The 16,024-nt window shown below is 33.2% G+C and overlaps 1 non-coding gene across 1 annotated transcript; it reads left to right on the forward strand.

Moving 5' to 3' along the window:
* Window positions 1–12,905: 12,905 nt before the first annotated feature.
* On the forward strand, window positions 12,906–12,978 carry TRNAK-CUU (transfer RNA lysine (anticodon CUU)). Its single transcript has one exon. It is a non-coding gene; the product is annotated as a tRNA-Lys (tRNA).
* Window positions 12,979–16,024: the final 3,046 nt, after the last annotated feature.

Raw genomic sequence — 16,024 nt, forward strand, 5'->3', positions numbered from 1 at the left:
TTGGCATTTTAGTCATACCTATCATTGTTTCAAGACCACTGTGGTATGTCACTGTTAGAAATAGCAATAAGTTGGAATATTTTTTGAGTTACAATTAACATTTGGCAGCTGTCAAAAACGTTGTGTTGATAAACTTACAGGGGATTATAGCATTCAATGCGATAGCGATCACTGGTTTTTAGTTTGGCAATTTTATTAAAATGTATTTAAAGTAAAAAAGCATGTTTTTTAATACTTATCTTTATATGTATATGTAAATCTGTCTTTAAGCTCCAAATGAAACACATTTTGACATTTGCCTATAATAAACCAGTCAATCTGATTTTATCGACAACACAATACAAAAAACTGTGCACTTACGACTTCATTCAAAATTTAAGCGCAGACAAGTTATGTTCGCTGGCCATTAAAGGCCGTCCATATTGTTGCCAAATATATTTACGACCAATGAATTATTACACAAGAGGCTGATGCACCAAGTACATATTGCGAGCCTTTGCTTAAAAATTGCCCTTTATTATACTAAAAATTAGTGGGCTACAAGAATGCATACTTAAAACAATTCTAAAAAAAATTTAAAAAATATGTAAATTTGTATTGTACTCATTTTACTCAACTTAGGTGTAAAAAAAAATTCATAACTAAAATTATTGTAGAGTGCACCCAAAAATACTATACTTAAATATTGCGCAATACTCAGAACTACCATTGTGATTTTTTAAAATTTTTCTTTGGGATGGCATATTTTCAAAAACTAATTTTTTTATCAAAAAATATGTATGTGAAAAATTTTTCAAGAAAAATTTTTTTTTAAATATTACACTTCATAGAGAACTTTTATGTGTGTATGTGTGATTTTTTCAAGTTTTTTCCTCACCTCGTTCTTGATATTTGAAAAACTATTAAATCGATTTGTTTTTTTTGTGTTGTAAAATTTTTAAAAGTTAGTTAATTAAGTTCAAATTTCGTACTTATTTATTTTTTATGTTTATACATCTACTTTTAAAATTCGAAACAAATAAAACACATATATTGTGAACCCCGTCCGTTTTGGTATGGAGCGCCTCATATATTTTACTTAGAATCTCATAACTTCTAAAGTTATTATTCCATTTAGATAATCTGGGTCTCGTCGTATTTATTTAAGATCTCACTTCGACGCACAGGAAAGAAACCGGCAGCAGACACATTCTTTGATGTCTGTACCTAAAATAATTATTTTGGGAATTTTGTAAAAAATTATGTACACTTTTCGGTAATTCAATAAATAGCTCCAAGCCAGTAATCCGGTGGGGAAATGTTGTTAGCACTGACGACAGAAAATTTAATAAGCTGTCGCTATTGGCCACCTGCATCTAAAAAATTTCAATTAAGTGAGGGCACTTGTTTTAGATCTCTAAAACGGATATTTTCCTATATCTCGAAAACTATTCTACCCTTTACAAGCTTTTCTTGCAATTAATTTTTAACCAACTTCCGAGAGAGCTAGAAACTTAAAACCTAAAACTTGGCTCAGATTCCGATGAAAATGCCATATGAAAGATAGAGAATTAATCCGCTACTAGGTGCAGATATCGAGATATTTAAAAAATCCGTAATTATGATCCGATATGGTTCATATTTGGACTTTACATTACATACATGAAAAGAAATAACTTCAAAAAAATGTTTGATTGTTCTTGTTTTAGTGACCTATTAATGGTAGCTTGCCTTAAAAACTTTTTTTGAATTACTTGTTTACCTTTTGGCTTCGTATTCGGATTCGGCGGAGAGTTTTACATAAGAAAGATGGTCAAATGCTACAGGCCGGATTTCTTGTCGACCACTGTTATTTGCCTGCTTATATATAAAGTGTTTTAATGAAATCGGAATATATATATTCGCTTACGAGAATCAATATTTTAATGACGAAAATCACATATCTAACATGCATTCATATACAACAATATATCTGAGAAACATGTTTTCAATATTAACGATTTTCCACGGGTGAGCGTTTTCAATTGATTTCGTGACTCTTTGGCAATTTTCACTAGCAAGCATTTGTAATTAAGTATACAGATACATATTAAATTTTTTTTTATTGACATTATTTCACATTCTCTGGCTCACCGCACGCTCACATCAGTGCCAATTTAATTAACTTAACATAGCCTAGTACTAGCTTTTGCTTGTCTCTACTAACTCTGCGCTGACATAATATTCACTTCTACGTATAAACTTGTAACTCGTTATGTAACTCGCTTGAAACGCCGCTTATAGAACTTAGAAGATACGAGCATTAAATCAAAATGATTCATTTAATTCGCTACCTTATGACACTTGTACAGCAGCTGTCAAATTTTGACACATTTGTATGCAAGTAGATGACCGAAGGGGGGAAGTTGTCAAGCCACAAGCCACTGATTTACTACAAAGATTGCCATAAAACTGACAACTTATTTGCTATTTCTCCCAGCTTTTTTGTTTGTTATTTATTAGCTAGCTGCAGTTTAGCAGTTTTTTTCTTATCCATTTTCTAAGTCTAAGTAGTTTTGCTTACAATTCACATTTTTAATCGACAGTGAATGCATTTTCATGTACAAAAATAATTTATGACTAACTGCTGAGCGATCAACACCAACTAAACGGCACTTCAACTGTACATACGGGCAATAAAAAGGTGCTGGTGCTGGTGCTAGTGCTGAGTTGGTGTTGGGCGCAGTGCGGCACGGCGGAGCTAATGGATAGCTGGTGGCTAGCTGTGAGCTGGGCAATGGCAAAAAGTAGTTAAAAAGAATTGCACTTTCAAACGCTTTGTTTGCCTGAGTATTATTTATGTATACATATATTTTTTCATGTATTTTTTTTGTTAACTATTTTTTGCTGTGCCACATTCGCAGACGCTGAGGTTGACTAGAAAAAAATTAAAAAAAACACTAAATTGCAAAATATTCGAATAATTTCCAAAGGTCGCTGTAAAAAATGTACTGCGCTCAAGTGCAAATGCACATTTTGTTGTTGCCTTTTATCGTTTTCTCGGCGACCTTAAGTGAGCGGCAAGTTTGTTTTGTTACTTTTTTTTTATTAGTTTTTACTCTGTGCTTTCGGTGCAGCATTTCTTTATTTTTATATGAAGCATGTGGTAAGACCGGTAGCGGTTGACCGTTGCTATTGCACTTTTATAGGCATAAAAATGTCAAATATTTCCAATTGAACTGACACTATTGGCAGCGTCGAAAAAGACTTATAAAATTTCAATTTTGTGGAATTTCGCTGTCTAAGTTTAAGTAGAGCTCATAGTTGGTTAGGTATAACTACACCCCGTGACAAAACTTTTCTTTTGCTTTTTTAGGGTTCATTATTTCTATATAAAGAATAGCTCTTTGTCTAACAAATACCATATAAATCTAAATTTCAGACTTTGTAGAAAAATTATAAAAATTCCACAAACTTTTCATCCCAATTTCGTGATTTTTAATTTTAATTTCAAGAAGAATTTTTGGTATGCAATTTTATAGTTTTAAGTTTCTAAATACTCGCGTTGATTTTTGATAATTTTTCTTCCGACGGTGTTATGCACTCTTTTCCATATAAAAAATTACTTTGTATGGAAGAAAATGCGTAAAAATGTCAAAACTGGTAAAAAGGTTGTTGTGCTATCTTTTGTCGCGGGGTGTACTTTCTTCCTCTGATGATTTAATAGTAAAAAGTGTTCTTGACTCATCTGATTGCGATGAAATATTGGTGACTTGCTGCCAGTGTAATTCCGATAGCTTGGGAGTTTATTTATACTCACTAGATGGCGCTGAAGTCTAGTGCACGATAAATTTTTGGGGCGTCCTTAGCTGGAATAAGCCTTAGTTTAAAGCCGACGAACGCGTTGTTTATTTTAGCGACTCATCCAGCAAATCATTAAAAGTTTCCAGAGGAATTAAACTCCATATGGGGGAGCCGCCGAATTATCAACAGCATAGTTCATTACCTAACTCGATAATTTGACGACAATCTCCACCCAGTGCTGGTGTATTGGCATCGGCGACTCCACACCACTCTAACTGGCGCTACAACGTTGTTCAGGCTTCAAAGGTCGCTGTAAGGGTGGAACTTTCGTTTGCGGCGTGTTTTCTCTTTTAAGACTTTCCTCTATGTTGATTTAAGTGGATGGGGATTTTGAATATTGCCCGCCTGCTTCAATTCCAAAGGGCTCTGATATTCCTCAGTCACCTGCCTGTAGTACTTCGCTCCTTTCTATGAGGTCAGTATGTGGTATGTGGTACGTGGTTGGTACTGCCAAAATTACTATTATTGTCTCCTGACTTGAGGCAGGATGGTGTTTTCAACGCACTTCGCAACGCAAGTCTCGGGTTCCTCAACACCTCGTTCCAGAGCAAATGTTCGTTAATGGGCCTTGCTAACAGGCTATGTACATTATGGCGGCCCTTAAAATATCAATAACTAAATTTCGACAGGGGAAACCCTCATTTTGTTCTGCGTATAAAACAAAGACATCCGCGAAAACTAAAAATTTGTTAAGAGTCGCTACCAGAGTTAGAAAAAACTTTAATTTAAAAAACTAGCAAAAGTTCGACAAAATCTTGACTTTAAATCTGATGAATTTTACTTACTTTTAAAACTAGTCCCCGTAGATTCATAAACTCGCTCAATTATAGCTGGTTAAAGTCAAAATTTTGTCAGATTTTTGCGAATTCAAAAAATAAATTTTTCCAAACCCTGGTAGTCCATTTTTTTTACAAATTTTTCATTTTTCGTGGATATCTATATTTTACACGCAGAACAAAATAAAGGTGCCCCTTAACATAAAAAATTTGGATGTTGATATTTTTAATGACCATCCTAATGCACATATAACCTGATTATATACTATCAATAAAATATTTGCACATTTTTCGAAGATACATATGAATACTGTACGTCATAATTTCACTTGAAATAAATTCTGGAAAATACCACACTCACACACAAGTATCGGTACGCTACTCACAAATTATTAAAAGTATAAAACTTGCCAGCCTGCCCGTCCGCCGACCAACATCTTGTCCTTAATACATGCTGGTACATTTACTTGCTCCTCTTCCACATACTTAGTTCATGCCAAAAAAATGCCTCCATTAACCAGCCATGCTTTGTTGTGTAAATACCCGTAATGTAACATTGGTATGCGCACGCATGCTTACAATAGGCATCGAACACGCAGAACGAATATGTTGTCACAGTTGAAGTGGCACGACTTGTCAAAGTTGTCACAAAGCAGCCACAGTCGTTATCGGCACTAACAGCTTACTGACGACACTCGTGCACAAACAGAATATTTTGATAATTATTTTTTCTGCCTTTATTTTTCAAAAACACAAACAAAAACAAAAAGTTCTCCTCAGGGTGCGAAGCACTTTAAATGAGCACATTGACACAAAGAACAAGTTATGCGGGACAATCGCATATTGCTGACAGCGCTCTTGTGCTGTCATAAGGGGCGATGATGTAGCCAAAGGCGAAAAAAAAGTTGATGGTTTTGCATTTTTTTCTGCTTTCCACAAATATTTAATTTTTGGTTTAAGCAGCAGTGTAACATTGCTTTCGTGAAAGATATGAAAAAATTTATGTATATATTTTTCACCGTCACGCATAACTCCTCGCCAATACTCGATCATCGCATAATTGCCCAAAAACCGTTGTTTTATTTATTAAATATTCCATACGCGTAGAAAATTGAAAAACAGCAGCAGCATTTCACAAAGCTCGCCGCTTTTAAAATTCATATAGGAAATTCGCACGCAAGCGCAAAGCAAAAAAAAAATTCCCAAAATGCAAGTAAGAATTTCGCCACAGCTGAGCAACACGAAGCGGCGACACGCAAGTCACTCTTGGCGATTTTCGAAAAAATAGGCCGCGTCCAAGCGCAGCGCAACTGAAATTAATTGACCACGCTTGCTGGTTAAAGAGAAAAATATGAATAAAAAAAAGTAAATAATAAGCAAAAACAAAATAATGCTTAAGAATTCACGCAAAAGCTCAAAAAATGTAGCACGACCAACTTCCAAGCACCCTCCAAGTGATGGCCATCGCTAGCTGCGACGGTATTCTACAAAAGCCGAAACTCTTGATCGGCGTTTTTTGTTTTTTAATATTTATGTATGTACCTACACGTGATGACAATAATTTTTGCGCGCATCAATAAGTGCTACCTTTCTCCCGCTTAACAAAAACACAAAAAAAAATTTAAAAAGAATAAAAATGCAACCTTGCTCGCCTCTCAGCCTTCGCGCCTCGCTGCGTACACCACTGTCTCCTAACTGTCTTCGCCGACCACATGTCTTTAATGTGTAGCTGGAGATCACCTGCGCGAACTCCCCATCGCTGCTGGCAAATGTGTGCTTGTGTGAGAATACCGTTAGATTCGCAAATGCGCGCTGGCCTTCTTCGTATATGTGTGTGTGTGTCTGTGCGTATGTCATTAAAATTTTTATTTTGACTTAATTCTATGTTATCTGTTTGTGTCAGGCCTTTTTATGGCGAACGCTCTTGAAAATTTAATTTAGTACAGTTTGATGAAACTCAGCTTTTTTTTTACTTTTGTATACAGTTGATTTGTTTTTTATCTCACTCATGACTCTCCCATTGCAGTTCTTTGTTGGTTTTGTTTTACCTCGCCTAATGACAGTAGTCATTAAAATATTTTACACAAAACAAACAAAGAATATGTATCAATAATGAGATGACAAAAAAAAATAAAAAAAAGGTATTCGTTCTGACTTTGACTTTTTTATTACGTTCTTGCTGTTATTATTTATTTTCTTTAGCTTTTGCATTGAAATACAGTTATCTTGTTCATTTGTTTGTCACTTTGTGTCATTGGTTGATTTACCCAGCTGTTGCGTGTTGTATTTTAATTAGAATTTTCTAGAATTTTTGCTAGGAGTTGTTTGTGACTATTTTTTTTATTCCCCACTTGGGCTTTTAATGCCTTTTACCTGGAATGTTTCTGGAATTTGAAAAATTTTACACCCGCTTAGTTGCGCATTTAGCAGAAAACCTGTAATTATTTGATAATAGAGGATTACTTTATTGTTTTGAGAGAGATAATTTCCATAAATTAAGTGAGCTTTTGTTTATGCTATTTTTTACATAACCTAAAGCTTTCTTGATAAATATTTGTTATAAGTTGTCACCAGGCAAGTGAAAGCTCGAAGGTTAAGAAATAAATTTTAATGGTCTTATTCATAAAAATACAGAATACTTTAAATGCTTCAGAAATCGAAAATTTTAATTAAAACTATACTTTATAAAGCTTTTTAAATCTGTTTTATATTTTATGAACAAAGTCATAGGTCTTTAGCGAAACTACCCATTTTAGCTTTTTTAGCAGAGCTTTCTTTCTATCGAATTCGGAGTTTTTTTCCATTCATTGCTGTAAATTTTTCTTGCTTATGAGCTTGCGAAAATTCTGAAATGTTCTATGAGCTTAAACCCGTACCTGTTGTAAATTAAGCTATATAAATGGAGATATCGTGTCAACTGTAGAGCTTTTATGCCGTGTAGAGCTTTTGTGTTAGTAACCAAGTTTAGATGATATAAGAACAACAACAACAAGAGCTTGCTAAAGTGGCAACGCAATGAGCCTTGCTGGCCTAAGTCTGCCTCTCTGCCGCACTAGGTGGAATGGCAACCACCGTAACCTAACCTAGTGAACCGGCATTAAAGCTTTTACATAGTTGTTCCTATGCTTTATTAAAAACTGCCACAAATTCGAAAGCCACCAAAGTCTCGAAGAATTTACTTAATTGTGAGAATGTGTGAGTTTATGAGAATCACCTCATTAAGTTTTAAGTGCTTTCACTTGCAGAGTGTTTAAGAAAAAAGGCGGAAATTTTTGCAATAAATATTTGTCCATGGAAATTTCGGTTTTTAATTTAGGCGATTTCGAGCTTCCATGAAAATATTTTAAGCCCAAATAGTTCTATTTGACAGGAAAATCTTGACTTATACGTGAAACCGTAAAAAGTATGATATAAAAATTATTCAAAAGCAGTGAGGACCACAGAAATCCTACCCAGTACGGGTCCATAAAAACTTTGATATTTAAAAAGCTTATACTGCGGCATGAATGCTGGTCTAAGAAGTACGTTGTATTTTTATACATAACATACCTTTGAAAACTTGTTTACAGCTTCATGAAAGTCCCATAGCAACGTGTAGAGCAAGCTCTTCCAGTGTGTGCTTCCATATAAAAGCTATAGAAAGCAAAAGCTTCGCGCGCGGGATTCTTTTTTGGTCGCGACCTGCTTATATATAAAATACACAAGCTTTTGAGCTTAGCATTTTTTTTGACTTTTCAAAGTTTTCTTGGGTTAAATGAATACAAAAGATTCTCAAGAATAAACTACTAAAATCTACATATTTTGTAAATTAATTTCAAATGAATTGTCCCTTATCTCAAAATCAAAATATAATTGCTTTACCATACCATGTAACATTGCACGTAACAATCGCATGACATTGGAAAATAAATCATATACCATTGCGTTCATATTTTATGCCTTTTGCGTTTTTCGACCCCGGAAGGCGAGTTAAACTAAAGCGCCAACTTGGAGGGGATGATTTTTTAACGCATAAGGAAATAGCTGTCCAGGCAATATTAAAAATATATAACTAGAACAAAGGCTCTAAAAATGTACATATGGTGCCTACTGTTTCAGTCTTAATTTTATATACAAACATACATACATATGTACATATATACATACATATGTGCACAAACATTTTTTAAATTTGTTTTTATGTAGTTTGGCAACTCCACACGATTCCAGCAAATGCTGTTGTGCTGATGGTCAACGCTAGGTTTCCATGTACATACAAACGTATGCCCTGCGTTCAGTTATGCCCAGCAGTCACAAACAAACTCGTTAATTAAACTTAATTACGTAGAACGAATATCTGATGTACTTGAAATTGTTGATGTTAGTTGAGGCACGAATAGGCGGACATATGTACAGCTATCTGTTAAATCTTTCCAAATAAGTTTTTAAAATTCTTTGAAATTTGTGTAATCAAAGTGAAGCTGTGATGAGTGGAAAAAACTCTACAAAATATATGTACATTAGGGTGAACGACCAACAAAAACAAAAAAAAAGTTGCGGTTTTTCTGGCGAACTATAAAATTTATTTTACTTTAAGACTTATTGATCGATTTGAAAATGCTTCCAAAAATCGCATTAGGGTTGTTCAGGATCTTGTGCATATGCTCTTGGATTTGCAAATTCGTTGCATTTGTGCATTCACAAGACTAAAATGCACACGGTTGCCATGGCAGATCTTTTAAGCTTAAACTCATCTATCATGTAAGGTAATTTTTAGAAAAAAAAAAAATTTAAAACTAGTTTCATTTATAAAAAACTTAATTTTTGGCGGGATTTTAAAATAGGCCCAGCTCATGCACATAAATCTTATTATTTTTCGGAAATATTATGGCAGAAGTCGTAGATTATAATAAGTTTATATTTCCGATGAAAAAACAGTACAGATTAATTTTTTTTTGTTTTGCATAGTGATGCAGCCTAATGTACGTACATACATATGTCTTGTGAATATCTTCGAACTACTGATCGTTGCTACGATATTTGCGCAAACAACAAGCGCAAGCACGAGCTAGCAATGTCAGAGTATTAAATTGGTATTGAAATTAATAAATTAGTTAACAAATTGCGCTTATTTAATTGATCAGCGAAAATGGCATGAGGCTATTGACTTATTAAGGCGTCTCGCGATGCTAGGAATTTTATTTTTTTCATTTTCACAAAATTTTTTCCAACATGCAAATCACAGCAAATATTAATGCTTAAAATATTATTGTAAATTAATTCATATATTTTTTAATTGCTGGTGCAAGCAAATTCTCTGCACAGGAAGTTCATTCATTCGCTGAATATACATGCACATTTATACATGAATACACACACATACCTACAAATGTTTTTTGCTTTATTTTTGGTTTCATATTCCCTTTGACCGGAACGTTATTCGGTCAATGCTCGACCGAACAATCAGCTTTGGTGTTGCTCGTTGAAGAGTAAAATATGAAAAATGCTTACATTTGTACATATATAAAAAATATGAAATATGAAGCGAGCCACATACCTATTTAAAGCCGAAATCGTTAATGGTTTTCATAAATTTTCTTAAGAACCTTGTGTGGAAATTTTGAGAAGGTTTTAATTTATGTTTTAGTTATTTAATATTTTATATTTTTCATTCCGCTTGCTGGTGATTGATGTTATCACTGCATTCAGAAAATTACTTTAACAGATGTAGTGCATACATACATACATTCTACAAAACTAATTAAATTCAAGGTTGCAACCTACAAATGCTAAAACCAAGATAAAAATGTATTAGTAAAATTTTTGTAATTAAATTAGTGTTTTTTAAAACATTTTTACCATTGTTCACGCTAACTTCGATCCGCACACCGATATCAATATTGATGCCTACAATAGTTTAAGTGATCATTCCATTCATTCACTCAATTCATTATTGAGCTAGTGTGCAAAGGAGATAGCGCTTTAATTTTATTTTTGCCTCGATTATTTAATCATCCTAACACTCAACGTCTTTTATGGTATTTCAGCTGCTGCTCTAAACAGTTAGCTTCAGCTTGAGTGTCTTGAATAACAAATAGTGTTACTTACTTTGAGTTTCCCACAGTGCGCTGAATTCATTATATCAACTATACTAAATACATATATACATTAGGGTACCGCACCAAAAATACGTTAGGGTTTTCCACCGGAACTCTGCAATTTATTATAGTTTAAGGCTTTCGATAAAATATTTCGTTAAAATATTAAGATATATGTGAGCTGGACCGATCTGAAAGTGCCCCCAAAAATCGCATTATTGCATTGATAACATTTTTATGCAGATCTTTTAAGCTTAACTTTTCTATAATTTGAAATAATTTTCTGGACAACATTTTTAAAAGCTAATTTTATTTACTAAAAATTCAATTTTTGGACTGGGTCTCATGTGGCAGCTCAAGCTCATTTTCTGCCACAGTTGCTGATTACGGCATTCACAGGGCGAAAATTCCTTAAAGATGGTGTATATGTGGCCGTGAATGTCGTTGAAGGTCCGTCTGTATACTATCGAGTCCTGAGATTGTTTAGTATATGTAAGAGTCGCATTCATTAGTTTGTCGAGATAAATACTATTTTCCAAGGTGCCCTGCGGCGAGTCAAAGCCAAGCAGATGTTTTTTTTGATGCCCAAAATGGACAACTTAGGAAAAACTGCTTGATGCGGGATAGTATAGTACTTCTTAACCTTCATCCAGTGAGATAAGGCTCCTGCAGTAAAGAAGTGAGAAAGGCTGAAAAGATATCCAACGAAGTGTTGAAGTGGGAATTCGTTTTTTTTTATTCGGTATTGGCAGTTTCGGTCGTCAGAAATGATTAACATAAGAAATTACTGAAGAGGTGGAGCGAAGTAGGAAATCAAAGAGATATGGCGAATAGAACAAGCCAAGGGAACGAAACTTTAGCCATGTCTTAAGTTATCTAGATTCCCATACAAATACATTTCATTTAGATTAGACAAAGCATACAAAATTTAGAATCATCGATAGATCTTTCTTAGCATAAATACATATGTACATATTGCATAGTACACCGAAACATCAATAACTCTGCTTTTAGTTTACCACCTGTACGTACTCCTATTTATTTTCTGAATAATTTTAGCAAATAAAGCACTTATAAATATGTATATATGTAGATCCACTTAATTAGATTATTTCAGATTTGTTCGTTTTTTTACGAATCTTTAGAACAATGCGTTCCTTGATCAACTCTATTGTCATCGATATGCCTATCTTGAATATTTATTAAGAAATCGAATAAAATTTAAGCAAACAGAATCGACCTACATGTGTAAGTTATATTAAACGAATGCATGAGAATTCTAGAATTCATACATACATATTTTGCGGACCAAATAGTTTATTTGCCTTTCTATTGTTTGTTCTAAGAAATGTAAACTAATTAACAAAGTAGCAAGAAACAAAAGCTCGACTTATTAAGTAATACATTTCGAAATTCAGTAAAACAAAATGCGGTAGCGGTAAGAAAAACAGCGAACAATAAAAAATGGCGAGTGAAATTTTGCATAAAAACTAGTCAAAAGAAATTTAATTAAAAAATAAATTATAAAAGTATTTGTTTAGTTAGCATAGAACTGAATACGAATTGAAATGTTATAAAGCTGCCTAAATAAATTAGTCTACAGCAGATAATAAATACATACATATTTGCGTTTATAAACGAGTATGTACATATGTATGTGAGTTCATGAAATATTCACTTCTAAATCATTAGTATGCAAACCTTTTATCGTCCGATGTGTAGTACATATATCTCGCCTGTGTGGTCGGCCATCGGCTTTTCTACAGCTCACCCACATGTGCTTGACTTTGTTGGAGCTACTTTTACATCTCATTTATTTATGAACTTTTTGTTATACAAACATACTGGCAACCCAATGGCAAAAAAATGCTTAGCAATGCACAAAGTAATTAATCGCTTTTATAATAGAAATGTATAATGAAATGTTCGAGACTGAGACTACAACAACGCTTCGTCCGAGACGCATCTGCTACAGCGGTTGTTGGCATTATAGAGGAAAAAGAAATGTTTGCCTTTTTTCTCAATAGTTTTTTTTAGTTGTTACTACAAAATTAAAATTCGCTCATTTTGGGGTGCAAGTCCTTCGTTCAGTCACCATAGATTTCATTTTCCCACTGGGTAGTAGTTGATTATATCGCACTATGCGCTGCGTATGTATGTATGTATGTATGTATGTATGCATGTTGAAATTCGCATCTTTTTGTGATTTTCTGCTGTCCAATTTCGCAGCGCCCGGCTAGCTCAGTCGGTAGAGCATGAGACTCTTAATCTCAGGGTCGTGGGTTCGAGCCCCACGTTGGGCGGAAGTAATTTTTTTATTTAAAAAAAGTTTATTTTTCTGAATTTTTCATAATAGAAACAATTTTGAAAAAAAAAAATAACAACTCTTAGTAAGAACTCATGAAAACTGTTTCTATATTTGATGTTTAAATAAATATTTAATTTTCTCTTAGAGATTCGAAATTTTTCATAAACTTTTGATATTAAACTCATTTCTTAAATTTATTTCGAACCTAAAGCGCTTTCTCCTAAATAGGAATCTTTTTTCTTTCAAAATTGGAAAGTTTGTAATTGTATTGCTTGTAATTTTCGGGAAATTTAAAAATTGTAAAGGCTTTGAAAATTAAAGACATAAAAAATGTGTTTCTTTCTTTCTAAACTTATATTTGGTTTAAAAAAGTGTTAATATAAACTTAAATAATTTTTGAACCGACTTCAAAATAAGGAGGAAGGTTATTCTTTTTGTTGAAATTAAAGCAATACAATTTTTTCTGAAATAAAGGTAATTTAAAATATTGAACAATTTCGCAAAATTTAAATAAACGAAACTTTAAAACCATTTGAAGACCTTGAAGGTAGTAATTGATTTGTTTAAATTAGTTTTTTTTTTAATTTTCCAATTGGGTAGTAATACCTTCTAAAAACGTTTCTAGTATAGTTATAGTAAGTATGTATGTATGAAATAATATTTTTCAGCTCATTATTGAAAACTTGAAATTTTACGTATTTTCAATTTTAAAAAATTTTGCGTGCATTTTTGAGAGTTTCACAAAAATGGATTTTTGGGAGATTTTGCCAAAAAAAAAAATGAACAAAAAAAGAACTCACAATTTTTTTTAATTCGAAGGCATGAATAAATTCAGGTTTAAAATTGCTGTTTAATTTTTTAATACCTAAATATATTTTTATTTTTTCGTAACTTAAATTTCATAAATTTGGAAAACAGAGAAAATTTCTCATAGTTTTTAAATTTTTTTCTAAGTTTTGGAAAAACAATATAAAAATTTTAAATTTTATGAAAAAGTATTATCAACATTTTCGGATCCAAATTTTCTTTAAATAATAACACAATTTTTATTTTTTGAAATTTTCCAAAACGAAAAATTTTGGTTTTTATGTTTAATATCAGTTATGAGTATATATCGCACATTTGATGCAAGAGTTTCATAATCAAAAGAAATAAATATATGTATATATAATAATAATTAAGTTAAGTATGCAAAAATTATCTCTTCTACTTAATGTGTGAAAATTTCACACTGATTACCAATAGCTCACTAGAACCAAATATATATTTATTTTTACTATGGGAATATATGTATGTAAATTCAAAACTTTAAAGCCATTTTTCTCGAGTTTTTGATTTTTCGGATTATGACACTTTGCAGCAAAAGTGCAATACGTAGATAGGTATTATTTAGTTGTATGTAAACTCCAATCAAGCATCTTGAAACATTTATTTGTAGTACAAATTTAAACTCGCAGCTATCTACAATGCTATTATTTTTTATCAACTTGTGAATGCCATGGCCACGCAAGTCTACCATAGCTATGTATCTCTCCCATAGCCGCACCATTCACCAAAAGCTCGACTCTCTTCTCCTATCCAATTGTTTACATTTTACGATGCTACTTATCACTTTTTGTTGGATTGTAACTTTTATAATGTCGCTGATTAACACTCCATCACAGCGGGCAGCGTCAACAAAGTCTCCGCTCCGGCGCCAGTAAAGACGTCAATGCGTTTATTACTACCGCATTGTTGGATTTGCTTTGTTGTTGTAACCGTTGTGACCGAAGATGCATATAAAAGACGCGCATTATGCATATTGAGTACTTTCACTTTTTATTTATATGAAAAGCACAAAAAAAAAATTCAAATGAGCAAAAGAAAAATTCAAATAAAAAATGCAAAAAGCGGCATGCAAAGCGGAGCTGTATATATAGACATATGTATGTATTTATAAGCAAGATATCAGAAGAGGAAATGTAGAAAAAACGGAAACGTGTAGAAAAAGTGATTTCAGAGAGTCAAAAAAGAGGAAATGGAGGCAGTCTGTGAGCGGCAAATCACCGGTGACGTGGCTGGCTGAGTGTCATCATGCGGCTAAACAAATTCAAAAGCCGCAATGTCAGCATTTATTTATTTATTTATTTCTTTATGTGATTAACTGTAAGCTTTAAGCAGTTTACAATAGTAATTTTTACTGCATGAAATGCATACGTTGCCACTTCAGCTTAACTGGTGGCGAGAGTAAAACTAACAAAGAAAAAATTTAAAGCGACAACGATGGATTATTGTTGTTGTAGCAGCACTTGCTACAAAATATATGTATGTGCTAAATATACGCTTAGCTGCATAACTATACATATATATATTTTGTTTGCAATTTTCCATCCACAGTTCGCTAATTTTTGCGCCTCCACTCGGAACTTCACCCCCTCCAACTTTTGTACCCGTTGACTCGCAGTTATCGATGCGCTGCTTATTTGCCGCCATATTTTAGTTATTTACATGCTATGCTGAAAATTTTAGACAGCGCACTTGAATTTGCCAATGGGATATAGGAAAATGCAGCTGCTATGGAGCCGACGAGAGAGTGTTAATTTCCTTTCAGTTTCGGGCACAATCTTTTTTTTTTCATTTACACTTCCGATTTTCTATCATAGTATGCGCGAGAAATCAGGCACATTGGCAAGAAGAGCTATGAAAAATTCAGTCATTCAGACATAAATGATAATTCAGCGAGACAATTATCACCTTTACCAACAACCGGCCCGTGAAAAATGTCATGGGAGTTCAACTGCAGCCATAGCCAGGCACATTAAATAGCCCAAGCTGAATATCTTAAGTTTGCTCGCTGCTTCTCTAACCAGCGATAAGGATGCTCCTTACATCGAATTAAGCTTAGCATACAGCTCTCTAAGAAAAACGAAAAATTCATATAAAATGATTTTCCAGAAATGGAAAAAATGTTTCTTCTATCAAATTTTCGGGGCAGGGCCCGTAATTACACCCACTAGGGATCATATCAAAAAATGTTTTTGTTCAACAAGTTTTCGCTTAAT

The sequence above is a fragment of the Rhagoletis zephyria genome, unplaced genomic scaffold (assembly GCF_001687245.7).
Source record: "Rhagoletis zephyria isolate East Lansing unplaced genomic scaffold, Rhagoletis_zephyria_1.1 Rzeph_scaffold_01736, whole genome shotgun sequence".
NCBI lineage: Eukaryota > Metazoa > Arthropoda > Insecta > Diptera > Tephritidae > Rhagoletis > Rhagoletis zephyria.